General features: G+C 41.7%; 1 long non-coding RNA gene across 1 annotated transcript in view; it reads right to left on the minus strand.

The window, feature by feature from the left end:
* Window positions 1-15,853, minus strand: part of LOC132401725 (uncharacterized) — a 30,206-nt gene extending 14,353 nt beyond the window's left edge. Inside the window, exon 1 of the long non-coding RNA XR_009514685.1 lies at window positions 15,557-15,853. This is a non-coding gene — a long non-coding RNA (uncharacterized LOC132401725). The remainder of the gene's footprint in view (window positions 1-15,556) is intronic.
* Window positions 15,854-27,260: the final 11,407 nt, after the last annotated feature.

A 27,260-nucleotide genomic window follows, 5' to 3' on the forward strand; every position in this document is an offset into this window, starting at 1 on the left:
CCAGCTAGCTTTTTCCCCCTCCTCTCCCCTTTTCCACTCAGGCATCTTCCCTCTTCCTTCTCAGTCCTGAAGAAGGTTCTCGGTCAAATCGTCCATTGTTTTTTCATTTCCACAGACGCTGCCTGACCTGCTGAGTTCATCCAGCATTTTGGGTGCGTTGATGATGTTTGTTTTGAAATTTAGTCCAATGACGATTTACTTTTATGTGCATTGAATACGTTCATTCTGATAACTTCAAAGACCATATAAGATTATTAAGGGATTGGACACGCTAGAGGCAGGAAACATATTCCCGATGTTGGGGGAGTCCAGAACCAGAGGCCACAGTTTAAGAATAAGGGGTAGGCCATTTAGAATGGAGTTCAGGAAAAACCTTTTCACCCAGAGAGTTGTGGATCTAAGGAATGCTCTGCCTCAGAAGGCAGTGGAGGCCAATTCTCCGGATGCTTTCAAGAAAGAGTTAGATAGAGCTCTTAAAGATAGCAGAGCCAAGGGATCTGGGGAGGGCAGGAACAGGGTACTGATTGTGGATGATCAGCCATGATCACATTGAATGGCAGTGCTGGCTCGAAGGGCCGAATGGCCTACTCCTGCACCTATTGTCTATTGAAGTAAGTATAAAAATTGCAGAAAGTAAGTGAGTGGTGTCACAGTAGCAGAGCAGTTAGTGTAACACTTTACAGCACGGCAGTTGTAAGATTGGGGTTCAATTCCTACTGCTGACCGTAAGGAGCTTTTATGTTTTCCCAATGACCATGTGTATTTCCTCCAGACGCTCTGGTTTCCTGCTGCATTCCAGAGGCGGGTTCTGGTCGCCAGGTTGTGGGCACGCTACGTTGACGCCAGAAGCATGGGTGACATTTGCGGGCTGCTTCCTGCACACGAACAATGCAAGTGATGGTTGGATGTACAAATAAAGCTAATTTTCCCTTCTTTTGTATTAAAAAAACGCTTTTTCTGCACAACCACAAATCAAATCAACTCTAATTAATTGTATAATTTGAACTTGGCAAAGGTTGACACAAAGAGGTGACATCTGATCAGAGGTTAGCAACAATGAGGTAGGTGGACATATTTTGGTGGTTACAGGGCGTTGGAAAGCAGTCCCGAAGGGTTATTTGTACTGAGCCCTTGGAGGCAAGAGAGCAAATGCAACAATGCAAATTTGCTCCTGCCAATGTTTTGGACTTTGGAAGCATGCATTCCAGGGACGCACTTCTCACACTGCCGTCAGATTCGGATATGCTTCCAGCCATTCACAGAAGGCCAGTGGGACAGAATTGGTATCCAATAGCTAAGTGGTTGAAGATGATGATAATTTTTTCTCTGTATTGCCACCAGTGTGGTCTAATACACTGCCAAATTTCTAACTCAAATAAAAATGACTGAATTCATTCACTTTTGCTGATAGGGTTGAATAAGGTATTTTGAGAGAATCTTGTTGTTCCTGTCCCTGCATACAAGCAATGCAATGCTGCTTTATTCAAAGAACATAGAACATTGTACAGGCCCTTTGGCCCACAATGTCATGCTGACCTTTCAACCCATGTTAGGATCAGTCTAACTCTTCCCTCCTACATAAGCATTTTTTTTCTCATCCATGATCCTATCTAAGAGTTTCTTAAATGCCCCAATGTATCTGCCTTCAACAATACCCCTGGCACAGAGTTCTATACACTCACCACTTTCTATGTAATGGACTTAACTCGGAAATCCCCCTATACCTTCCTTCAATCACTTTAAAATTATTCCCACTTGTATTAGCCACTCCTACCCTGGGAAAATGTCTCTGGCTATCCATTCTGTCTATGCCTCTTATCATCTCATACCCTTCTATCATCCTCCTTCACTCCAAAGAAAAAAGGCCTGGCTCACTCAACCTGTCTTCATAAGACACGATCTCTAGTCTGTGCAGATGCCATGCATTAAAAATAATCACTGAATTGCCTTCTATGTTTTAAGACAGAAGCAAATTATCTTAAAACAATTTTGGAAGGAGTAATATAAAAAAAAATCTCATGGAACAGGACTACCAGGATGTAGATTTCCTCTCTGTGCAATGAAATCATAAATATTCTGTATAAACATGTTTAAAGTTTTGCTAAGTACTTTTTCATGAAGAAATATTCACCACTTTTCTGGGCAGAAGACAATTTCAAAATTAAAATCAGGTTTAATATCACTGGCTTATGTCATGAAATTTGTCAACTTAGCAGCAGCAGTACAATGCAATAAATAGTACAGAAAAAACAAATGAATCAATTGTGGTAAGTATATAGATGTATATTAAATAGTTTAATTAATAGTGCAAAAACAGAAATAATAAAAATGAGGTAACGTTTATGGTTTCAATGTCCATTTTGGAATCAGATGGCAGAGGGGAAGAAGCTGTTCCTGAATTGCTGAGTGTGTGCCTTCAGGCTTCTGTACCTCTTTCCTGATGGTGACAGTGAGAAGGGGGCATGCCTAGGGTGGTGGCAGTCATTAATGATGGATACTGCCTTTCTGAGGCACTGCTCCTTGAAGATGTCTTGGAGGTTAGTGCCCAAGATGGAACTGACTAATTTTACAACTTTATGTAGCTTCTTTCCATCCTGTGCAGTAGCCCAAACCCCATACCAGACAGTCATGCAGCCAGTCAGAACTTCTGTAGAAGTTTTTGAATGTTTCAGGTGACAAACCAAATCTCCTCAAACTCCTAATGAAATACTAAAATTAAATTTTGTAAAGAGTTATATTTGATGGTTGTGGCTGCCACATCACAGGAAAGCTGTGATAGGTTGAGTGAAGATGCAAAGGCAAGTTACGAGGATATTGCCAAGATTGTAAAAAAATATTGTTAAGGGGAGATATGGATGGGGTTTCCTTTGCAATTAAGGAGACTGAAGGGAGATTTCACAGAGATGTATAAACTTACAAAGCAGATTAAACAGTAAAATCTTATTGAAGCTAAAGAGCACAGGATTTATTGATGATCTGGGACAAATTACTTCCAGCAGTTAATGAAGTAGTTAGAAACTGGCTGAACAGGTAGAGGAGACAAAAACCACTACAGACAGTTGTGAGGACAACACTTGAGGCTCCATCTGCCGGACAATAGACCAACACTAGGAAGCGGCCTTCACCTTAAGTCTAGTTTTAGTGGGCATATATGTGATGGACTGAATGGCTCCATTTGGTGTTTTAAACTTCTACCACTTTAGTTTAAATTTCATCCGCAGAGTTAAAATAACACCTAAGACCATATGATCTAGCAGCAGAATTAGACCATTCAGCCCATTGAGTCTCCTTTGCCATTCCATCATGGTTGATTTATTATCCTTCTCACCCATAATTCCCCTGCCCTCTCCACGTAACATTTAACACCCTTACTAATCAACCTCCGCTTGAAATATACCCAATGACTTGCCCTTCACAGCCATCCATGATAATGAATTCCACAGCCGGGAATTCCATTATCTGGCTAAAAAAGTTACTCCTCAACTCTGACCTAAAGGGATATCCTTGTATTTTGAGGCTGTACCCTCCATTTCCAGGCTTCCCCACTCTAGGAAACATCCTCTCAATGCCCGATTTATCCAGGCTTTTCAATATTTGATAGGTTTCAGTGCAGTCTGTTCTCATTCTTCTGGACTCCGGCAGTACAGGCCTAGAGCCACCAAACTCTCATCATACATTAACCCTTTCATTCCTGGGATTATTCTTACGAACCTACTCTGGACCCTTTCCAGTGCGAGCTCATCGTTTCTCTGGTAAGGGGTCCAAGATGGCTCACAATGCTCCAAGTGCGGTCTGACCAATTAAGTAGCTAAAATAAACTAAGCTGCTCATGTTTAAATCTAGTAAAAACAAATATTACCCTGTGTGACACATTCAGTAAAAAATCATGTGCAAGAGATTAATAAGGATTAAGGAAATGAACTAAAAATTGCATTACATAACTATGGTTAGGCTTGATACATGTGTTCAGATAGCCACAGTTGTGCTTCACATAGAATTTCTGCACTTATTCACTCTGTTTTTTTAAATCTTTCCATCTATTTATTTATTCTAGGGTACAGCATGGAATAGGCCCTTCAAACGGTGTTGCTTAGCAATCCCCTGATTTAACCCTAGCCTAATCACTGGACAATTTATACCGACTAGTTAACCTACCAACTGGTTTGTTTTTGGACTGTGGGAGGAAACTGGAGATTCTGGAGGAAACCCACACGCTCACAGGAAGAACATACCCCTTATAGGCGGTGGTGGCAACTGAGCCTGGGTCGCTGGTACTGTAAAGCATTGTGCAAACCATTACACTACTGTGCACAATAGTTAGTAAGGGATCTATCTCTTTTAGATAAGATTTGCTGCTGGCTGAAAAGCTAAAATAGCAAATATGGTTCAAAATAGGCAATAACTAAAATACAAAGTGCAAGCATGCTTTAATTTTTCCCTAACTAGTTCATGTAAGATGTGCAGGGAGAGTTAATTTTTTTTCACAGTGCTTTACGGGGCTGTTGATATGGATATTTCATAAATGCTCATACAAGTGAAAAACATTCATTGTATTACATCAGATGTTATTACTGTTCAGGGTTCGGGTTAGATGCATTTTGCTTGAAGGTAAAGAAATAAAACAAAATATGTATACAGAATGTACCCAACTTGTTTTAATTCATATTAAGAGTATAGTCATCATCATGTGCCATGTCATGTGATGTGGGTGATCATGGTCTTTCTGTGACCATGATTGTTCTTGGCAAATTTTTCTACAGGAGTGGTTTACCATTACGTTCCTCTGGGCAGTGTCTTTACAAGATGAATGGCCCCAGCCATTATCAATTCTCTTCAGAGATTATCTGCCTGGTGTCAGTGGTCGCATAACCAGGATCTGTGATATGCACCAGCTGCTCATATGACCATCCACCACCTGCTCCCGTGGTTTCATGTGACCCTGACCAGGGTTGGGGGCGGGAGGGAGGGAGTGGTTCAAAGCAAGTACTACACCTTGCCCAAGGTTGATCTGCAGGCTAGCGGAAGGAAAGAGCACCTTGCACCGCCTTTGGAGAGACATATCTCCACCCCACCACCCAAAGAATATAGTATCACTGATAAGAGTAGTGTTTATTTCCTATCCAGTGAAGGAAGCGCTGAGTACCCTTTCGAAGTCACGTAGGCTGTATGTGAAAGTGCTCCTACAGAAATAGCAGGGGTGGAGTTCCAAAATAGTGACACAACTACTAAGCAATGTGATATTCTGTATTTCAAAACAATACAGTGTGGAGGGGAATTAGCGATTTGTAAATTTCATGAACCTGCATCCCTTGTTCATTGTATGTGCTGTTGAGATAGTTTTAATTGCTACAATCACTTACCTATGTTTAACATTTGGTACTTATTCAGGTAAAGTTACAGAATTACATATTGACAATGGCAGCTCATCCCGAGTAACAGAACCCCTTTGAGTAGTCATTGTTTAAAATTTCAGGATACAAGACAGTAACAGGCCATTCATGGACCAATGCTGCCCAATGTGACCAATTAATCTACTAACCTGTATGTCTTTGGGATGTAGGAGGAAACCAGTGCACCCAGAGGAAACCCACCTAGACTAGGGGAGAACATGTAAACTCCTTACAGTCAGTAATGAGAATCAAACCCAGGTTGCCTGTGCTACCATGCCACCCAATACTATTCAGGCACCCATCATATAGCCCTTTTGATACAGCGTTGAGAGATGGCTCCATGAATACACAACTAACCAGAAGGTTTAAGTGGCAAAGCAGATCTATCCTGAACTGTGCCTTAAGTGACAGGGATAGACCTTTTACAGCATGCTAATAGCAGAACGTTCAAGTCTTTCCCTATGTCGTTTCAATGGGACAGAATCAGAATGTCCCACCAACACACAATTGGGTTCACTAGCCACAAAGTATCTGTTGGAAGTTAAATTGTGTACAGGTTTTATTTCCTGAAGACTGGCTGTCAGTTTAGTTCATCAATAATTATGCTATCCATAATTTCATAATCCAAAATGATCCCTAACAGGTGCCATAGTTGCTGTTGAAGAAGTATTAGTGAGTTGCAGATGTTATATGATGGTTGGGTTCTATTTATATGGCCTACCTCATCCTCAATGACCAACACTTTGCCAGACTTCTACAGATGCTCAGTGGAGAGTATCCTGACTGGTTGCATCAAGGCCTGGTATGGAAACACTGATGCCCAAGAACGGAAGAAAGTACCAAAAGTAATGGGCACAACCCAATCTATCACGGGAAAAGACCTGAGCACATTGAACACATCTACAAGGAGTGCTGGCACAAGAAATCATCATAGACCCTCACCATCCCGGCCATCCTCTCTTCTCGCTGCTGTCATGAAGGAGGTACAGGAGATTTAGGTCCCACACCACTAGGTTCAGGAACAGTTATCATCCTTCAACTCTCAGATTCCTGGACCCAGCGTGGATAACTTCACTTATCTCAATACTAAACTGATTCTACCACCTATGGTCTCACTTTTAAAGACTCTCCAACTCATGTTCTCAGTATTATTTAATTAAATTTTACTTATTATTATTATTATTATTAATTTTTTTGTATTTGAAGTTTGCCTTCTTTTGCACATTGGTTGTTTGTCGGTCTTTGTGTGTAGTTTTTCATTGATTCTATTGTAATTCTTTGTTCTACTATGAATGTCCATAAGATAATGAATCTCAGGGTAGTATATGATGACATATATGTACTTTGAACTTTGAACTTTTGAGCTTTAAACTTCTGTGCTGGAGCCGCACATTGTGTGAATTGGAGACTATTCTTTTAAGCTTCTGACGTGTGCTTCATAGTTGTCAGGGGAAGATTTGCAAAATATTTCAGCCTCTGAGGTGCTCTTGTAACCATCAATTTCTTATGGCATTTCCAATTAATTGCAGATTAATAAAAATGGGAGATTCATCTCAGGTATAATAAGTGAGACCGATAATGTAATCTATAGAACTATCGGTACATATAATTTGTTGTGCATATCCATGAAAGAAGCAGCAGGTTTAAATGTGTTCATTATCATGTCTGTAGAGCCATTGTGTTATGAGATGTGCTTTTGACCCCACTTTGTTACTTTTTGTCATAATGAAGTTGTACACAAGTGGTGCGTTAATGTGTTCTGACATGATTGATGTCAATGCCACTTTTACTCGCTAAGATACTGAAGGGCTGTCAAAGCCTTATATAACGAAAGAAAACATTTGCAAACAGCTTGACAGATCTTAGTTAAAATCAAGTTACAAATGGCAAGTTCTGGTAAACCAGACCAACAGGCTGTGCTCCTTCTCCCTGTATACAAACAGAAGCTGAGATGTTTGATAGGTTCTTGATCAGTCAAGGAGTCAAAGTTACGGAGAGAAGGCAGGAGAATGAGTCTGAGATGGATACTAAATTGACATAAAGGAATGGTAGAACAGATTTAAAGAGCCAAATGGCCTAATTCTGCTCTGGTGTCCTATGGTCTTGGAGTCTTATATGAGGATTGAGTATAGAAAGTTGTTCAGTGATGGGATTCGGATATAGAGGAACTTCTACACGATTGCTTAGAGTCAGTAGGCTGGTCTACATTCAGAGGCTCAGCAGCCAGCCTAGATGAGTATGTCACTATCATCACAGATTTTATAACCAATTGCCTTGAGGTCAGTCCAGGTGTTTCCAAACGGGAGACATGGATGAGTCGGGAGATCCACTAAAATGTAGGACTGCCGGGGATTCAAAACCAGGTGACCCTAACCAGAAATGAGAGAAATCGGTGTTGCTGCTGTCAGGTTGGAGACGACCAAAACAGAATACGAGGTGTTACTCCTCCAGCCTGTACCTGGTCCAACAGCAGAGGAGACCACGGACAGACATGTCAGCATAGGAATGGATGGTGGAATTTAAATGGCTGGTCACTGACAGATAACTTAATTTCCCTAACTTTGGACAACCACTCCCTCAACTCACCCCTTTGTTTTCTCTTTTTCCTCTGGCCCTTTTACTCCTTCTCTTTCTTCTCCCTCACCCTCATCACCTACACCTACCTCCTTCTGGTTTCTCACCTCCTTCCTTTATTCCAAGCTCCACTGTCCTCTCCTATCTGATTCCTTCTTCGTCAGTCCTTTTCCTCTTCCACCTGTCACCTCCCAGCTTCTCAGATCACCCCCTTATGCCACCCCCCACCCACAACCGTCCAACCTTCGCCCTCTCACCTGGATTTACCCATCACCCGTCAGCTCACACACCTTTCCGCTCCCTGCACGCCTCTATTCTGGCTTCTGCCCTCCTTCTTTCCAGCCCCGATGAAGGGTCTTGGCCTGAGACATCGAATGTTCATTTCCCTCCTCGGGTGCTGCCTAGCCTGAGGAATTCCTCCGGCATTTTGTGCACGTTAACCCAATAACACAGATTTTGTAGTCATCGGTGAAAGAGTGGTGTTTGATATTCTCAAAATAAACAGAGCAGCAAGTTTTAGTGGGCCAGAGAGCACAGGCCAGCTCCCATCACGTTAAGTGAAGTCCCCCCTCTAGTGCATCTCCAGCCTCTCAGATTAGTTTTCGTTTGAGGGGCTGAGGTTCCACAGCAGTAAAATTATAGAAGGAATAAAATCAGGAAGACCTTATCATTTTCTTTATTTATCAGATCGGGCCTACAATAAACCCGCAATGGAAGAAGTGTTGGCTTGTTGGTCTTGACGGCTGCTGAAATGCTTAAACTCCATCCGACTAATTTAAAAATGAGAAGAATTCTGCAGATGCTGCAAATCCAAGCAACGTGCACAAAATGCTGGAGGAACTCAGCAGGCCAGGCAGCATCAATGAGTAGGGATGAACAGTCGCAGTTTTAGGCTGAAACCCTTCAGCAGAACTGGAGAGAAAAGATGATAAGTCGGAATAGGAAGTGGGAGGAGGGCAGGACAAAATGTAATAGGCAAAACAGGGAGAGAGGGAGTGGTGAAGTAAAGAGCTGAGAAGTCATTTGGTGAAAGGAGAAGATTGAAGGCCATGGAAGAAAGGGAAGGGGGAGGAGCCACCACAGGGAGGTGATGGACAGGTAAGGAGATAAGGTAAGAGGGAAATGGAAATGGGGAATGGTAAAGGGGGAGGGGTCTGTTACCCGATGTTTGAGAAATCGATGTTCATGCCATCAGGTTGGAGGCTACCCAGATGGAATATAAAGTGTTGCCTCATCAAGGCAGTAGAGGAGGCCATGGACAGACATGTCAGAATAGGAATTAAAATGGGTGGTGACTGGGAGATCCCGCTTTCTCTGGCGGCCGGTGTGTAGGTGCTTGGTGAAGCCATCTCCCAATCTACGTTAGGTCTCACCGATATACAGGAGGCCACACCAGGAACACTGGATTTCCAGCATCTGCAGATTTCCTATTGTTTCTGCCTCACCTGAAAGGATTGTTTGGGGCCCTGAATGTTAGTGAGAGAGGAGGTGTAGGGGAACAAGTACGACATCTGCCCCTACACTTCCTCCCTCAGCCTTCCTCCTCTCCTGGATTCACCTATCACCTACCACATTGTATTTCTCTCTTTCCCCCAACTTCTCATCTTTTCTCCCCAGTCCTTATGAAGCATCTTGACCCGAATGACGACTGTTTGCTCTTCTCCATAGATGCTGCCTGGTCTGCTGAGTTACTCTGCCTAATTTAGTATCCATTCATGTAATGCAATGAGTCACTGTACATACTTAGTTATCTTTTTAAAACAAACTGCATTAACTTAGTATCCTTAATGTTGTAAAGCATCTCAATGTTTAAGGGATCGCAATGAGACTAACAATGCCTCTGAGGTAAAGAATGTGAAGAGACTGGATGAAACGGGAAGCTGTAAGTGGTATCTGAAAAGTGCTGAAGAGATGGATGGGAGATGAGAGGAAATTGGAGAATGCAGGGTTTCTGTCAGTTGTTGGATTGGGAGAAACTACAGAGATAAGATGGTCCTTGGTAAGAGGGGCTTGAAAGCAAGTAGGGCAGTAGAATAGAACTTAGCATGATCCTATAGCAGCACATGGCTTGTACGTTCTTCCCCTAAGCGCGTGAGTTTCCTCTGACACTCCTGTTTCCTCCTTCCTCCAAAGATGTACTGGTAGGTAGGTTAATTGTCATTGTGGATTGTCCTGTGATCAGGCCGGGGTTAAGTAAATAGGTTGCTGGGTGACGTGGGCCTGTTCCACTCTGTAAAAGTCTGATGGCAGTAAGCACCTTCAAACCCGAGCAGGGTTTCCAATGTGCAGCGGTGGTTGAGGTCTGAACATGGGCTGGATACGTGGCTGGGTTTGTGTCTGATTGGCTCGATCAGATGCTGGAATTGAGGTCTGGAATGTGTGCTTATGTCTCATTCCCTTCAGATCCACTGAATTCACTGGAAAATTATTTACAGTGTAACATTTTTAAAAATACATTAAAGTACACTTGAGTATATAAGAGTGTGTGTGTGTGTGGGGGGGAATAAATAAAATAAGACATTCTGAAGAATCTGCTGGTCAAGAGCTGAGTTAGACAGATTATTGATTTATTGACATTACTTGAACTGGAGCTACAAGTCTTGTACAGGAGTTTCACTGATTGGCCAATTAACACAGTTTCTGGAGGTAGTGCAGTGCAGATTGATAGGGTGGTTAGCCTGCTACTGAGTTTAAAAGTTGTGAGATTATATTGCAGCTCTATAAAACTCTGGTTCGACCACTCCTGGAATATTGTGTTCAGTTCTGGTCGCCTCATTGTAGGAAGGATGGGGATGTTTTAGAGAGGATGCAGAGGAGATTCACCAGAATGCTGCCAGGATTAGAAAGCATGTTTTATGAAGATAGGTTGAGTGAGCTAGGGATTTTCCCTTTGGAGCAAAGGAGGATGATAGAGGTGTACAAGATGGTAAGAGGCATAGATAGCGAAGACAACCAGAGACTTTCTGATAGGACATGGCTTATACAAGGGGGCATAAATTCAAGATGTTTGAGAGAAAGTATAGGGGGATGTCTTCTTTACATAGAGAGAGACCTGACCACTAAATGCTTCCATCATTCAGCCCCTCTATGGTCACCTAACCCTTCCCCAGAGAGAACTCGTGATCGATATTTTACCTTTGTTTCCTCACTCAAGAGGAGACTGAATGAGTCATGTCAGCTGTCTTCTCCTGAGCTGACCACCAATTATAACATTGAATTCCCTACCATTACAAAACAATCAACTGACCTTTCCACTTTGGTATACCCAGTCATTATAAGGGAAATTTTCTTCAGCCTTCCCATCACCAAACATTTATGGGTAGTGAGTATTCCTCTCAAGGAACATTCCTTGGGCAGAGCCACCCTCATTTTGTCAAGTCCCTCGTGCGAGATGAATCATTTTCTGAAACTTCATTTTTAAAAGTCAATTGCCTGAAATTCTATTACTTTGTTTATTTCCAAAATGATTGGATTAAAAACCACTTTCCCTGAGGTGAAGCACAATATTGATCATTTCCAGATATTGGATATGGTATCTGGGGGTGGGGGGGGGGGGGGAGTAAACTGGATGGGGTGATTCTCTATGCTTCATTTTGGAAGATCTCCTTTCTTTCTGCTCCAGAAGTAACAATCATTGGACACCTCTGACCCAACCCTGTCTCCTCAATGCAGCTCTAGACACCCATGAGTTGAATTTCATATTTACCTTTAATCATTCTGGCATTCCCCAAATTCTGAACAATTGGCACGTGTGCAAAATCCAAGCATGTCTGACATACCGAAAAGCAAGGGCTACCCAGAGTACACCTCAATAATGGAGTTAAACATTCCTCTACTGAAGTGAATTAAAATTGCTTCACTAGGAGAGTGATGTTACAGTCTTTTCGTTCCTTGTCCAGTTTTTTGTATTGATTTGTGAACTGTGAGAAATGTTAAAATTCTAAAATGTCTCAGCTGTCCAGCACTACGAATGTGCCACAGACCAGAAACAGAAGCAAAGCTGCTGGAGGGAATGAGGTGCAAGAGTAACACAAATTAAAGGCATGAGGAGCCTTGGACTATTCACATTTTTAAGCACCTAAAACTTTTTATTAGAATTTTGCATTACCCCAAACTGATATGCAGGGACTGGCATTCACCGGCAGTAATTTTGCAACACTGATGACTGATGCACATTTACACAGTAACAAATGGTCAAGGGCAGATCCAGATCTCAATGCATACTATCAGCTTTTGGTTTATAACAATACCTACTTGTATTCCTTTCTATTTAAAAAATAAGTAATTAGCAAAGGCAAACATTCAGTGGAATTAAGTTTTCAATAGATATTTATCAAGTTTACTAAGCTGAAATTGTAATAAAATATCTCAAAACACTGATTTCTTTTCCCCTAGGATTAATCGCAGCTCATGTTAGAACTGTGTACAGTCCGAAGTTCATTTTTATCATAACTTCAGTGTGGTAAACACATCTAGACTTGTGCACTTTGCTCTCCGACGAATCACTCACAGTTGCACAATTTATGACCACTTTGAAACCTACACGAAACTTGCCCGAGAAGCTTGCTCTCTCTCCATATCTGAGGGTGAAATCGAACGATATCTGCTCGAAAGCCACCTCGACGCCCATCAGATTGAAGGGACAGACACAGAATTCAAATTAGACCCCTTTTTTTAAACATCAGTTCTAAATAAGGAACAGAGGAATCACCTGAGACAAAAGCATTGATTGTTTTGAATGTGGTATAGGAGAAGGAATTAGAATGATTGTGTGTTTCCTATTCCCTCTAAGTCTAAACTCAATTTTATTTTAAGATTCGGGATATCACTGAGAGACGATGTTGTCATAATTTTGCAATGTGAATGGTTTCACATTGTGTTAATGAATAACTGATCGTATATTATATGCAAAATAATGGTGGTGACTAAGTTCCAAAGGCCCAATTCCCTTCTGCTTGATGAACTAAAATGGTTCCTGCTAGTTACTGAAAAAAGTGCTGCCTCATGCTTGGTAGCTTACAAATAGTACAGCCCAGTAGGGGACCTTAGGTCCATAATGCTGTGCAAGATCTTTAACCTGCTCCCAGATCAACTTAACCCTCCCCTCCCACATAACTCTCCATTTTTATTTCATCCATGTCCTATCTCAGAGTGTCTTAAATGTCTGTAACGTATCAGCCTCTATCATCACATCTGGCAGTGGGTTCCACGCACAATGTGAGAGCAAGTATTTGAACCATTCAGTGTTAATCTGGAGGATTTTCAGCAACTCATTCCCAACCAAAATCACCAATTCCACTGGACAACAAAGATTTTGCTTCTTGAATACTTTTGGGTGTATCTTATGGATTTTGGGCTGCTAATCATGAAAATCACCATAAATTTTCCCTGTCAAACATTATTTTTTTTTGGAAATTGACTATATTTGTTATTTCAATTCACAATTTAAGTCAAATACAATATTGCCCGCAATTTAAGCTGAAAAGTTTTCTATCTTGTCGCATGCTTAGGCACAGCGGATGCTGCATGGCAGGACAAGTTTTAGAACGGCAATAAATTTCTGTGAAGGATTTTGATATTTGAGACAGATGTTACCCAGAATAAATGATACCAAGATTAAGGAAGGCATTTTTGTTCATCCGCAAATCAAACAGGTAATCAATGACAAGCAATTCGAAGAACTTCTAGTGGGACCGGAGAAAATTGCATGGAAGGCATTCAAGGATGTTGTTGAAAATTTTCTTGACAACTACAGAGCACCAAACTACATGCAGCTGGCTGACAACATGCTGCAAACATACAAAAACATGAAATGCAACATGTTGCCGAAGATACATTTTCTGAGTTTCCATTTAGACGTCTTTCCTGCAAATCTTGGTGTTGTCAGTGATCAGCATGGTGAAAGGTTTCACCGGGACATTGCAGTCTTGGAAAAACACTATCAGGGCAACTGGACTCGATTAAGGCTGGCTTATTATTGTTGGACACTTAAACAAGAAGCCTCAGATACTGAGTACAAATGAAAATCATCAGCAAACCATTTTTAGCCTAGTCAAAGCATCAGTACTGTTACACAATTAAATGCATTAAATTCAAAAAAAGTTAGTTTCTTGTCTCTCCAAATTCCTACATGATACAAGTAGTCTGAAATTGTTTTTCTCTTCAGCTTCAAGTGGTCCATCACAAATAATAAAAAAAATAATTCTGAGGAATCAACACTTCCAAAAAAAACTTGTCCAGTGTATTCAGTTATTGTACAAATCTCTGTGAAATTGAGTGTTATTAGTGGAAGAATCTAGAAAACTGTGCGGTTTGATGATTCCACTATGGTGCTATATAGGCTGGTGCACTTAAACTTCTTTCTTGTTATCACACCAATGTGAAATTGACAGTCAAGAGAAGGATGGAGAGTGAGGGAAACACTTTTAAATTCATGCGATTGCATTCCCGGCAGACTTAAAGTCCATCCTGCATGCATTCCAGTTTGACCCTCACAGTGTAAAAGAAATGCTCACTGAAAGTACTCAGGGTTCAAGTATTTTAATTCATGTCAGTCCAATTTTAAACACATTCCTTTGGCTGCTTGTTTGAATTGAATTAATAGTTGAACTGCATGAAATGATTATTTACAAAAGGCACAAGCAGCTACATCCCTTGTCATATCATTACACTTCCACAAGCTATGACATATTAAGCTGATTTAAAGCCTTTAGCCTCCAGTACTAAAGATCCTCACTATCCGGGACATGCCCTCTTCACATTACTGCCTGGCAGGAGGTACTTAAGAACCATACTCAAAGTTCTAGGAATGGTTTCTTCCCCTCTGTCATCATATTGGTGACTAGTCCTTAAACCCATGAACACTACTTGTAATTCACCTTTTACAATATTTTAAAAATGTTGTAACTTACAGTAATTTTTAATGTCTTCCTCTGTACTGCTGCTGCAAAACAACAAATTTCACAACATGTTGTTGATAATAAATTCAATCCTGATGCTGATTCAGTGTTGCTTTTGTGCGGTTTGTTAAAGAACATATTTTCTGCTCCAAGTGGTCACAACAAAGTTGTTTGAAACTTAGGTGGTGGGAAAAGTTTAACATTCGTTGCCACAATACTGTGAAGCTGAGAACGACTTCAAAATACACAAATGAACAAGCGAGCATGGAAGTCTAGAAACTATTGGCTGAAATTCCTGGTCATTAACAAAATTGCATATTTTTTACAGCTTTCTCCTGTATAAACCTCTCACTCCAAAAAGTTCACAAAATTTTAAGTGTGTCACACAAGATGTAAGATTTTATTGTATACTTATATTTTCTTCTGATTCTGATTTTGTCATGTCCTGAGGTAATAATTTCAAAGTTGAAGGCAAAAGAGCTCAGAGCATTGAAATATAATAACAGAAGGCTGGACTGGAGAAGTATTTCTCTGAGCAGTATACAAAGACTATATTTCAAACTTTGCGGCTGATCATGATAGGACAGACCTCTCACCCCAGGTAGTAGCAATAAGGGATTAGGAACAGTTAGCTTCTATTAACGGGAAAAGGGAGAGGGTCTTGGGACCAGTTCCCATTACAGAGCTGCTTACCTCAAGGAACTGGGGCTGATCCTGCTCACAGATTGCTTTGAACGGACTGCAATGTGTAACAGTTTTATCTATGTGGTCCATCAATCAGTGGCAATTCAGCAGCTGCCTTTCAAAACTGCAGCCCCATGCCTGCAAGAGAGGCAATTGAGCGAGAGCCAAGATTGCTTTTTGTGGCCTGTTGCACAATCCCAGCTGTGACCACACGCTCCAGGTAAAACAGGGATCATTGCTTCAGAGGCTGAAAGCGGACCTCCATGCTTTCCGCTCCTTGCTAGGGACTTTGAGCTCCTACGACTTTCTGTGTGTTGTTAGGAGTTCCTTTTTAAATCTGGACTTTTGTGATTAGCTTGCTCAGCAGATCTGAAGCTGAATTTGGGCCTCTGCCAAAGGCTTGCCTCTACTGTCCCATCACCCAGTATCTGTTGCTTTCTGCTGGTTCTGAACTCCTTTCTGCCTCAGCATAAAATCTAAGAGCAAGGCCCTTGTCTAAGACGGCGCCTAAGAGGCTGAAGTGCTTGCTGGGGGCACGAGCAGGAGGACAGACTTCTACAAGATGTCTTTCCTGGCAGGAAATTTGCTCATTGCTGCTAGTCTGCCTGGCAACACATTCCAAGCACGCACCCCTCTCTGTGTAAAAAGCTTGACCTGCACATCTCTTTTGAACTTACCTTCCTCTCACCTTAGTGTTAAATGATTTGTCTGTGGGACAAATATACCAGCTGTCTACTATGTTTATGCTTCACATAATTTTATAAACTTATGTCAGTTCTCTCCTCAACCTCCACCACTCCAAAGAAGGTAACCCAAGTTTGCCCAACCTCATAAAAACAAGAGATTCTGCAGACAATGTAATTCCAGAGTCTCTCTCTCTCTCTCTCTCTCTCTCTCTCTCTCTCTCTCTCACACACACACACACACACACACACACACACACACACACACACACACACACACACACACACACACACTAGGCCAGGCAGCATCTATGGAGGGGAATAGAGTGTTTCGGTGGCAACCTTCATCGGGCCACGATCCCCAAAATGCAACCTTGCTTCATAACTTTCCTCTCCTCATCCCAACACTTCCTCCACATTTTGCTTCGCTTTGCATTCCTTGCCTCTCACTTCTCATCCCTTCTGTCTTCTGTACACACCTACAATATGGATCCGGCAGGATGTTGGTGGGATAACTCAGAAACACAGGAAATATATACTTCTGTACATTAGGAGGGCAAGTAGTGAGTAGACACACATTGCAAGAAAGGGTTCATAATCCTGATGAAGGGTCACAGGCAAAAACGTGGGCTGTTTACTCCCCTCCATAGATGCTGCCTGATGTGCTGAGTTCCCCTGAATTTTTTTTTTTTGCATTTGTCCAATCCTTCCTTATATCACATGCCCTCCAATCCAGGCAACATCCTGGACAATCTCTTCTGCACCCACTTCACAGCTTCCACATCCTTCCTATCACTTGGTGACCAGAATTAAATGAAATACTCTAGATGAGGGCTAACCAGAGCTTCATAAAGTTACAACATAATGCTCTGAGTCTTGAACTCAGTGCCTTAACTATTAAAGGCATAAAAAATATGAATCAGCTCCTTGAATCTGCTCCATGTTCAAAGTTGCAGATCCAGAATTTCATTTCCACTGTCTTTGCTAATTCTCATATTCCTTAATAGAAACATAGAAAACTTACAGCACAATACAGGCCCTTTGGCCCACAAAATTGTGCTGAACATGTCCCTTCCATAGAAATTACTAGGCTTAGCCATAGCCCTCATTTTACTAAGCTCCATGTACCTAACTAAAAGCCTCTTAAAAGACCCTATCGTATCCACCTCCACCACTGTTGCCAGCAGGACATTCCACGCACTTACCACTCTCTGAGTAAAAAAACTTACCCCTGACATCTCCTCTGTACCTACTCCCCAGCACCTTAAACCTGTGTCCTCTTGTGGCAACCATTTCAACCCTGGGAAAAAGCCTCTGACTATCCACACAATCAATGCCTCTCATCATCTTATACACATCTTCAGGTCATCGCTCATCCTCCTTTGCTCCAACGAGAAATCGCCGAGTTCACTCAACCTATTCTCATAAAGCATGCTCCCCAATCCAGGCAACGTCCTTGTAAATCTCCTCTGCACCCTTTCTAGGCTTCCACATCCTTCCTGTAGTGAGGCGACCAGAACTGAGCACAGTACCCCAAGTGGAGTCTGAGTAGAGTGCTATATAGTTGCAACATTACCTCTCGGCTTCTAAATTCAATTCCATGATTGATGAAGGCCAATACACCATATGTCTTCTTCACCACAGAGTCAACCTGTGCAGCTGCTTTGAGCGTCCTATGGACTCGGACCCCAAGATCCCTCTGATCCTCCACACTGCCAAGAGACTTACCATTAATACTATATTCTGCCATCATATTTGACCTACCAAAATGAACCACTTCACACTTATCTGGGTTGAACTCCATCTGCCACTTCTCAGCCCAGTTTTGCATCCTATCAATGTCCCACTGTAACCTCTGACAGCCCTCCACACTATCCACAACACCTCCAACTTTTGTGTCATCAGCAAATTTACTAACCCATCCCTCCACTTCCTCATCCAGGTCATTTATAAAAATCATGAAGAGTAAGGGTCCCAGAACAGATCCCTGAGGCACTCCACTGGTGACCGACCTCCATGCAGAATAATCTTAATGTCCAAAGATCAATGTCTGAGCACTCACTACCTTTTGGGGTAATGAATTCCAAAGATTTATAATTGCCAGAATAAAGGTACTTCTTCTCATCTTAGTCTTACATGATTTATGACTATACTCTGTATATCAACTCTCTTCAATACCTTATCGTTAAAGACTGTAAGACAGAAGAACAGAATTAGGCCATTCAGCCCATTGAGACTGCTCCACCATTCCATCATGGCCGATTTATTATCCCTCTCAACCCCGTCCACTTGACTTCTCCCTGTAACCCTTGACACCCATTCTAATCAAGAACCTATCAACCTCCGCTTTAAATATACCCAATGATGTCCTCTACAGCCATTTGTGACAATAAATTCCACAGAATATTTCTCTCTGGCTAAATAAATTCCTCCTCATTTCCCTTCTAACGGGACATCCTTGTATTCTGAGGCTGTGCCCTTTGGTCCCAGACTCCCTACGATAGGAAACAGCTTCCCCACATCTACTCTACCTAGGCCTTTCAATATTCAATAGGTTTCATTGAGATCCCCCCCATTCTTCTAAGCTACAATGAGTACAGGCCCAGAGCCATCAAACAGTCCTCATATGTTAATCCTTTTATTCTCTAACCTTCTCCAATGCTAGTATATCTTTTCTTGGATAAGAGGCCCAAAACTGCTCACAACACTCCAATGCCTTATAAAGCCTCAGTGTTACATCCTTGCTTCTAAACTACAGTGATTCAAGGCCAATATATCACCCTCCCCTAATCTTCTGAATCAACATGCTTACAAAGAGGTCAAAATTCCAGAGTACTTACCTCAGGTGTCATCTCATCAAAACTCAGTGCAGTTACAAGACTTGACTCCAAACAGTTCCCCACCTCTCCAGCCTTTTTATATGATACCATTCCCCCACCACTGCCCAACCTGTCTTGTAAAATGCATCTATGTCCTCCTAATTTACTTCTTGTACTGAAGCATTTCTTTCTTGTGTTTTCTGGTCCAGCACACCAAGATCCTTCCAGTTCCACATTGTTGGTGTATTAGTGATGGCATTCAAGACAGAAGCGATGAGAAGCAAGTGGCAAAGAATGCAAAGCCAAGAAAAACGTGGGGGATCTGTAGACTGAGCTAGGGAGAGTTTAAGGATGTAAAGAGAGGGTGGTTTCAGGGACTGGTCTAAAAAGAGAAGGTCAGGGAAGACAGAAACATTACATTTTCAGTGTGCTACTGTGCTTGCAAGGTGATAGAGGAGCAAATATTGAAAGGGTTGTGGTGGGTCTGATAGGGGTGCTAGGTGCTGTTGAGGAAGTTGAAGAGGTGTAAGCAAACTTGCTTCTTCGATTGTAGGCCCCAGTGGCACAATTGGTTAATGCACAGCACTTGCAGGCAGCAAGCAATGCAAAGGACGTGAGTTCAAGCCCTACCTGGAGCACAGCTTATTAGGACAGCGTGGTAGTGTAATAGTTAATGTAATACTTTATGGTGCTAGCGATTAGCAATCGGGGTTCAATTCCCTCTGTTGTCCATAAGGAGCTTGTACATTCTCCCCGTGACTGTGTGGGTTTCCTCCAGGTGCTCCGGTTTCCTCCCACACTCCAAAGATGTACGAATTAGGGTTATGTGCAATGCTGGTACCAGAAGGTTCTTCTCCTCTGTCACCCGATTTTCAAATGGACATTGAGCCCACGAAAACTAATTCACTATTTTTTTATTTCTGATTTCTTGCTCTGCTTATTTTAACTTAACAATTTAATAGACATATTCACATACTTAATGTAACTCGTTCTTTTTTCTCTGTGGTTATTTATCATGTGTTTCATTGGATTGCTGCTGGAAAGTTTCATGATATACACTGTTGATATTAAATCTCATTCTGAGAAGCAGGGTGACGCTTAAAGGCTAGCCTCAGCACATAGTTGGACTGTGTTGGTTGTTGACACAGGTCACATTTCACTGTGTATCTCTATTCATCTTTCAAAAGAAGTGACATAGGATTGGAAGACACAAAATTGAGGAAACCTGAAGATGCTGGAAGTTCAAGCAACACACACAAAATGCTGGTGGAACGCAGCAGACCAAGCAGCATCTACAAGAAGTAGAGTCAACATTTTGGGTTGAGAACCTTCATCAGGAAGGGTTTTTAATATATATAAAAATAAGTAGGGATTTCTCGAACTTCCATTAATGCCCCTCCTCCCCTTCTTACCCCATCCCTATTTATTTATTTTATTTTATTTAAAAATTTTTATATTTTTTTCTCTCTCTCTTTCCCTCTTACAATGATTCCTTGCTTGTTCTCCATTTTCCTCTGGTGCTCCCCTGCCCCTTTCTTTCTTCCAAGACCTTCCATCCTACGATACTCCCCCTTCTCCAGCCTTGTATCCCTTTTGCCAATCAACTTTCCAGCTCTTAGCTTCACCCCTCCCCCTCCTGTCTTCTCCTATCATTTCAAGTCTCCCCCTTCCCCTCCCACTTTCAAATCTCTTACTATCTCTTTTTTCCGTTAGTCCTGACGAAGGGTCTTGACCCAAAACGTCGACTCTGCTTCTTCCTACAGATGCTGGCTGGCCTGCTGTGTTCCACCAACATTTTGTGTGTGTTGCTGGGGCTGGAAGATGTAGAATCCTTGTGGGTTGAGTTGAAAAAACTGCAAGGGTAAAAAGACCCTGATGGGAGTTATATTCAGGCCTCTGAACAGTTGCCAGGAAGGAGCTACATTTTACAGCGGGAAATTGCATTTATGCCAATTCATGTCTAAAATCAATGTTACATGAGTCATGAGGGATTTCAATATGCAGGTTCATAGGGAAAATCAGGTTGGTGCTGGATCCCAAGGGAGAGAATTTGTAGAATGCTTATGAGATGGCTTTTTAGAGCAGCTTGTGCTTGAGCCCACTAAGAGAAAGGCTATTCTGGACTGGGTGCTGTGTAATGAACCTGATTTGATTTCGGAGGTTAAGGTAAAGGAACCCCTAGGAGACAGTGATCATAATATGATACAATTCATCCTGCATCTTGAGAGGAAGATGCTAAATTCAGGTGTAACAGTACTACAGTGTAATGAAGGGAAATATAGAGAAATGAGAGAGTAGATGGCCAAAGTTGATTGGAAGGGGCATTAACAGGGATGATGGCAAACAACAATGGATGAAGTTTCTGGGGGAAATTCGGAAGGTGCAAGATAGGTACATTGCAAAGAAGAACAAGCATTCTAAAGGCAGGATGATGTGACAATGGCTGACAAGGGAAGTTAAAAAATATAAAAGCAAAGGAAAGAGCATATAATAGAGCAAACATTAGTGGGAAGTTAGATGATTGGGAAGCATTAAAAACCAACAGAAGGCAAATAAAAAGACATAAGGAGGGAAAAGATAAAAAATGACGATAAGCTACCCAATAATATGAAAGAGGATATCAAAAGATTTTTCAGATATATCAAGAGTAAAAGGGAGGTGAGAGTTGATATTGAACCACTGTAAAATGATGCTGGAGAGGTAGTAATGGGGGTCAAAGAAATGGTGGATGAACTCAGTAAGTATTTTGCATTCATCTTCACTGTGGAAGACACTAGCAGTATGCCAGGAGGCAGAAGTGAGTGCAATTTCTATTACTGGGGAGAAGGTGCTTGGGAAGCTGAAAGGTCTGAAGGTAAATAAGTCACCTGGACCAGATGGACTACACCCCAGGGTTCTGAAATAGGTAGCTGAAGAGATTATGGAGGCATTAGTAGTGATGTTTCAAGAATCATTAGATTCTGGCATGGCTCCAGGGGACTGGAAAATTGCAAATGTCACTCCACTCTTTGAGAAGAATGGTGGCAGAAGAAAGGATTTAGCTTGACCTCAGTGGTTGGAAGCTGTTAGAGTGAATTGTTAAGGATGAAGTTTGAGGGTGCTTGGAGGCACATGATAAAATAGGCCAAAGTCAGCATGGTTTCCTAAAGGGAAAATCTTGCATGACAAATCTTTTGGAATTCTTTGAAGAAATAACAAATCAGGATAGACAAAGGAGAACTAATGGATTTTCAGAAGGCCTTTGACAAGGTGTCACACATGAGGCTGCTTAACAAGATAAGAGGAATGATACCAGCATGGACAGAGGATAGGCAGATTGGCAGAAAGCTAAGAGTGGGAACAAAAGGAGCCTTTTCAGTTTGGTTGCTGGTAACTAGTGATTTTCCAAAAGGGTTGGTGTTACATTATATATTAGTGATTTGGATGATGGAATTGATGGCTTTGTGGCCACATTTACAGACAATATGAAGATAGATGGAGGGGCAGGTAGTGTTGAGGAAGTAGGGAGGCTGTAGAAAGACCGAGATAGATTAGGAGAATGGCAAGTAAGTGACAGATGGAAATGACAGTGCTTGGAAGTGTATTTTTATGCACTTTTTTTTAGAAGGAACAGAAGTGTAGACTGTTTTCTAAATGGGCAGAAAATTGAAAACCTGAGGTGCAAAGGGACTTGGGAGTCCTCGTGCAGGATTCCCTAAAGGTTAGCTAGTAAGTTGAATCAGTGAGAGCAAACGGAATGTTAGCATTCATTTCAAGAGGACTAGAATATAAAAGTAAAGATGTAATACTAAGGGTTTATAAGGCATTAGTGAGGCCACACTTAGAGTATTGTGAGCAGTTTTGGGCCCCTTATCTAAGAAAGGATGTGCTGACATTAGAGAGGGTTCAGAGGAGGTTCATGAGAATGGTTCCTGAATGAAAGGGTTATTGTATGAAGAGCACTTGATAGCTCTGGGCTTGTATTTGCTGGAATTTAAAAGAATGAGGGGTGGGGGGATCTCATTGAAACTGATCAGTTGTTGAAAGGCCTAGATAGAGTGGATGTGGAGAGGATGTTTCCTATAGAACCATAGAACATTACAGCACAGAAACAGGCTTTTTGGCCCTTCTTGGCTGTGCCGAACCATTTTTCTGCTTAGTCCCACTGACCTACACCTGGCTCATATCCCTCCATACACCTCTCATCCATGTACCTGTACAAATTTTTCTTAAATATTAAAAGTGAGCCCATGTTTACAACTTCATCTGGCAGCTTGTTCCACACTCCCCCCACTCTCTGTGTGATGAAGCCCCCCAAATGTTACCTTTAAACTTTTCCCCCTTCAGCCTTAACCCATGTCCTCTGGTTTTTTTCTCCCCTAGCCTCAGTGGAAAAAGCCTGCTTACATTCACTCTATCTATCTATCATAATTTTATACACCTCTATCAAATCTCCCCTCATTCTTCTACGCTCCAGGGAATAAAGTCCTAACCTATCCAACCTTTCTCTGTAACTCAGTTTCTCAAGTCCCAGCAACATCCTTGTAAACCTTCTCTGCACTCTTTCAACCTTATTAATATCCTTCCTGCAATTCGGTGACCAAATATAGTGGGGGAGTCCAGCACCAGAGGGCACAGCTTCAGAATAGAGGGTCGCCCATTTAGAATAGAGATGGGGAAATTTCTGTAGCTGGAGGATGGTGAATCTGTGGAATTCATTGCCACGGGCAGCTGTGGAGGCCAGGTCACTGGGTGTACTTAAGGTGGAGGTTGATCGGTTCTTGTTTAGTTTGGGGATAAAAGGTTATGAGGAGAAGACAGCAAAATGGGGATGAGAGGGGAAGAAGATCAGCCATGACAAAATGGTGGAGCAGAATTTGATGGCCTAATTCTGCTCCTATCTCTTATGATCATTAGTCATATAATCTGATGCACTTGTAAAAAATAAAGCTAATCTTAAATCTTAGATTAGTGAATCTCTCTGTGTGAACCCAGTTACCAGGGATTGGACTGCTGACATTAGCTCCATCATTCTTCTCTGTCCACACTTGTATAATGACTGTAAGGCCACAACTCATGCAGATGATGAATATGTTCCTCCATTTCTTATTTTATAAATTATCATCTTCAGTGAAGAAACAAGAAACAATCGACACCTCAATAACTGAGATATCCTCAAGTGTACCCCAATAAAAATGCTGCAGCTGATACAAACCTCGTTTTAATGGTCGCATAAGCCTTGACATTTGTACTAGATGATCCTTGAAGCTGGTGAGGAGTCTGCCTGATTCCCAACACAATCAGGAGAGGCACCAATACGTACCACAAAAAATTACACAAAGGTCAATTGGAAGTGATATCAGGAAACATACTTCCATTGGAAAGGATAGGGAAACCTTGGAATACTGTACCCCAAAGAGCTGCCAAAGCTTAGCTAACTAAAAATTTCATAAGTGGGAGCGATAGATTTTTTGTTAGTTAAAGGCATGCGGAATCCAAGACAGGAAGATGAAAATGAAAAGCATATCAGCTAAGGGGGTGTTGCCTGAACATCACAGTATTGCTGTTCAAACCAAGGAATGTAGTGGACAGTTAGAGGTGGAATTGCATGATTAGGGATTAGAAAGAGGATTTAGGTGGACAGTCATAATTAGAGCAGATAATGGTGCTACAATATTTGAAGCACATATATACTGTAAATTTACACAAATGACATGAAGTGAATTCTATGCAGTGGCTTACAAAGTGGGGTCTTGGACTCAGGTGGTTGCAGGTAGTTGTAAGAGCACATCACAATCTCCATTTCTTTAAGTAAATCCAAGTCCATATGGTGGGGAAGGTATTAATTAAGGGACAACATGGATGAACCATTTGCTCAGAGTGGATTGCCTTTAAGGGCACTGCCATTTGCCTTTTGAGGTCACTTTGCCTGTTGTCAGCAAAATTGGTCCACACTCTTCTGATCAGTCTGGTAGGGATCTCTACATTCTGCCACTGGGAGCACAGATGGTGTTGAATGGGCGGGTTGTTTTGAAGCTTTACATTAAATGTGAATGTCCACTGTATACTCCAGTGTATACTTGAGACACAGACTGCCTTCTCAGAGGATTCTTTTTTGTCTTGAGTGCTCATGGGCTTGAGATTCTAGGAAATGGACAACATGATACATTTCTTCCAAGGAAGCTTTGAGATTGTTTTTGAAGTGTTTTCTTTGTCCTCCAGGAACTCTCTTCTTCTGGTGGAACTTCAACTTGAGTGTTTGGATCTGGAGGTCAGGTCAGGTATGCAAGAGACATGGCCTAACCACTGAAGGTGGTAAAGCCTGATCAGGCTCTCCTCTTGAAACTGTTGGCCTAGGAGATGGCGCTGACATTGGTCTGCCTAATCTGTCAATGGATTTAGAAGATTCCCTGGCATCAGTGTTGGATGTGTTGGACCAATGCTTTGAGATGCCTACCATAAGTTATCTATATATATATATATAAGAGAGTGAGGTTAATGACTTCTCAATGAATTGATTGCTTGGTGTTGGGTTTCTGGTCTTGAACTTCAAACACCCATGTCATCAGTAAAGTAAAGGCTGCAGAGACACACAAGGAGAATGAGAGAGATTTCATAGCACTCAACCTTGAACATTCCTAAAATATTAAAATTTCACCAACCTACAGAGATGATAGAACTTTGAACATAGAATACACAGTACAGGGCCCATGGCCCACCATTTTGTGCCGACCATTTAACTCACTCTAAGGTCAACTTAACCTGTCCCATCTACACAGTCCTCCTTTTTTCTATCATCCTTGCGCCTATCTAAGAGTTCCTTAAATGCCTCTAACATATCTGTCTTGCCCACTACCCCTGCAGGGCATTGCACACACACCACTCTCTATGTAAAGAACTTACCTCTGACATTCTCTCCTTTACTTTCCTCCAATTTCTTTAAATTATGCCTCTGGTATTAGCCATTTCCACCCTGGACAAAAGTCTCTGGCTGTGCACTCCTTCTATGTCTGTTATCAATCTTGCCACACCTATCAAGTTATCTCTCCAAAGACAAAAGCCCTAGCTTGCTCAATATATCTTCATTAGACATGCCCTCAAGTCCAGGCAGTATCTTGGTAAATCACCTCTGTATATCACCTGAGCTTCTGCATCTTTCCTATAACAAGGCGACCAGAACTGAACTCAGTATTTCAGGTGTGGTCTAACTGGAGCTTTATAGAGCTGCAATGTTACCTCACAGCTCTTCGACTCAATCCCCGATTAATGAAGGCAAATACACTTTATGCCTTCTTAACCACCCTATCAAAGTTGCCATGGCAACTTTGAGGGATCTATGGACATAGACCATGCAGAAGAGACATCATTCTTCCTCCCCATTTCTGCCCAGATAAAATCAACCCTTCATTGTCTGGAACATTTTTGTCAAACAGATTGATCAATAAAATGCTCCTTTCTAAAAAAAAAAGTTGATCAAAAATTACAGATTAACATTATAAATGTTTGCATGGAAAAAAATCACATGATATAAACCTTAGATTGTAATCACTTTCTGAACCAAGGTTGTGCTAGGCCAGTGTGATTGTGACTTTGTTTAGAGTCATAGAAAAGTACAGCATAGAAACAGGCCCTTCAGCCCATCTTGTCTGTACTGAGCCATTTAAACTGCCTACTCCCATCAATCTGCATCCAGACCATAGCCCTCCTTATCCCTGACATCCTTATACCTACCCAAACTTCTCTGAAATTGAGCTTGCATGCATCACTTGTGCTGGCAGCTCATTCCACACTCTCGCAACACTCTGAGTGAAAATGTTTCCCCTCATGTTCTCCTTAAAATTTTCACCTTTCACCCTTAACTCATGATTTCTAGTTGTACACCCTCCCAACCTCAGTAGCAAAAGCCTGCTTGCATTTACTCTATCTATAGCACTCATGATTTTATATACCTCTATTAAATCTCCCTTCAATCTTTTACATTCCAAGGAATAAAGTCCTGACCTAGTCAATCTTTGCTTAGGTACTCCAGTCCCAGCAACATCCTTGAAAATTTTCTCTGTACTCTTCGGTTTGTGACCAAAACGACACGTGATACTCCAAACTAGGCCTCACCAATGTTTTATACAATTTCAGCATAACTTCCCATCCCCTGTACTCAATACCTCGATTTACGAAGGCCAACGTGCCAAAAGCTTTTCTTTAATCACCTTATCTACCTGTGCCTCCACTTTC

This window comes from Hypanus sabinus, chromosome 1 (genome assembly GCF_030144855.1).
Source record: "Hypanus sabinus isolate sHypSab1 chromosome 1, sHypSab1.hap1, whole genome shotgun sequence".
Lineage (NCBI taxonomy): Eukaryota > Metazoa > Chordata > Chondrichthyes > Myliobatiformes > Dasyatidae > Hypanus > Hypanus sabinus.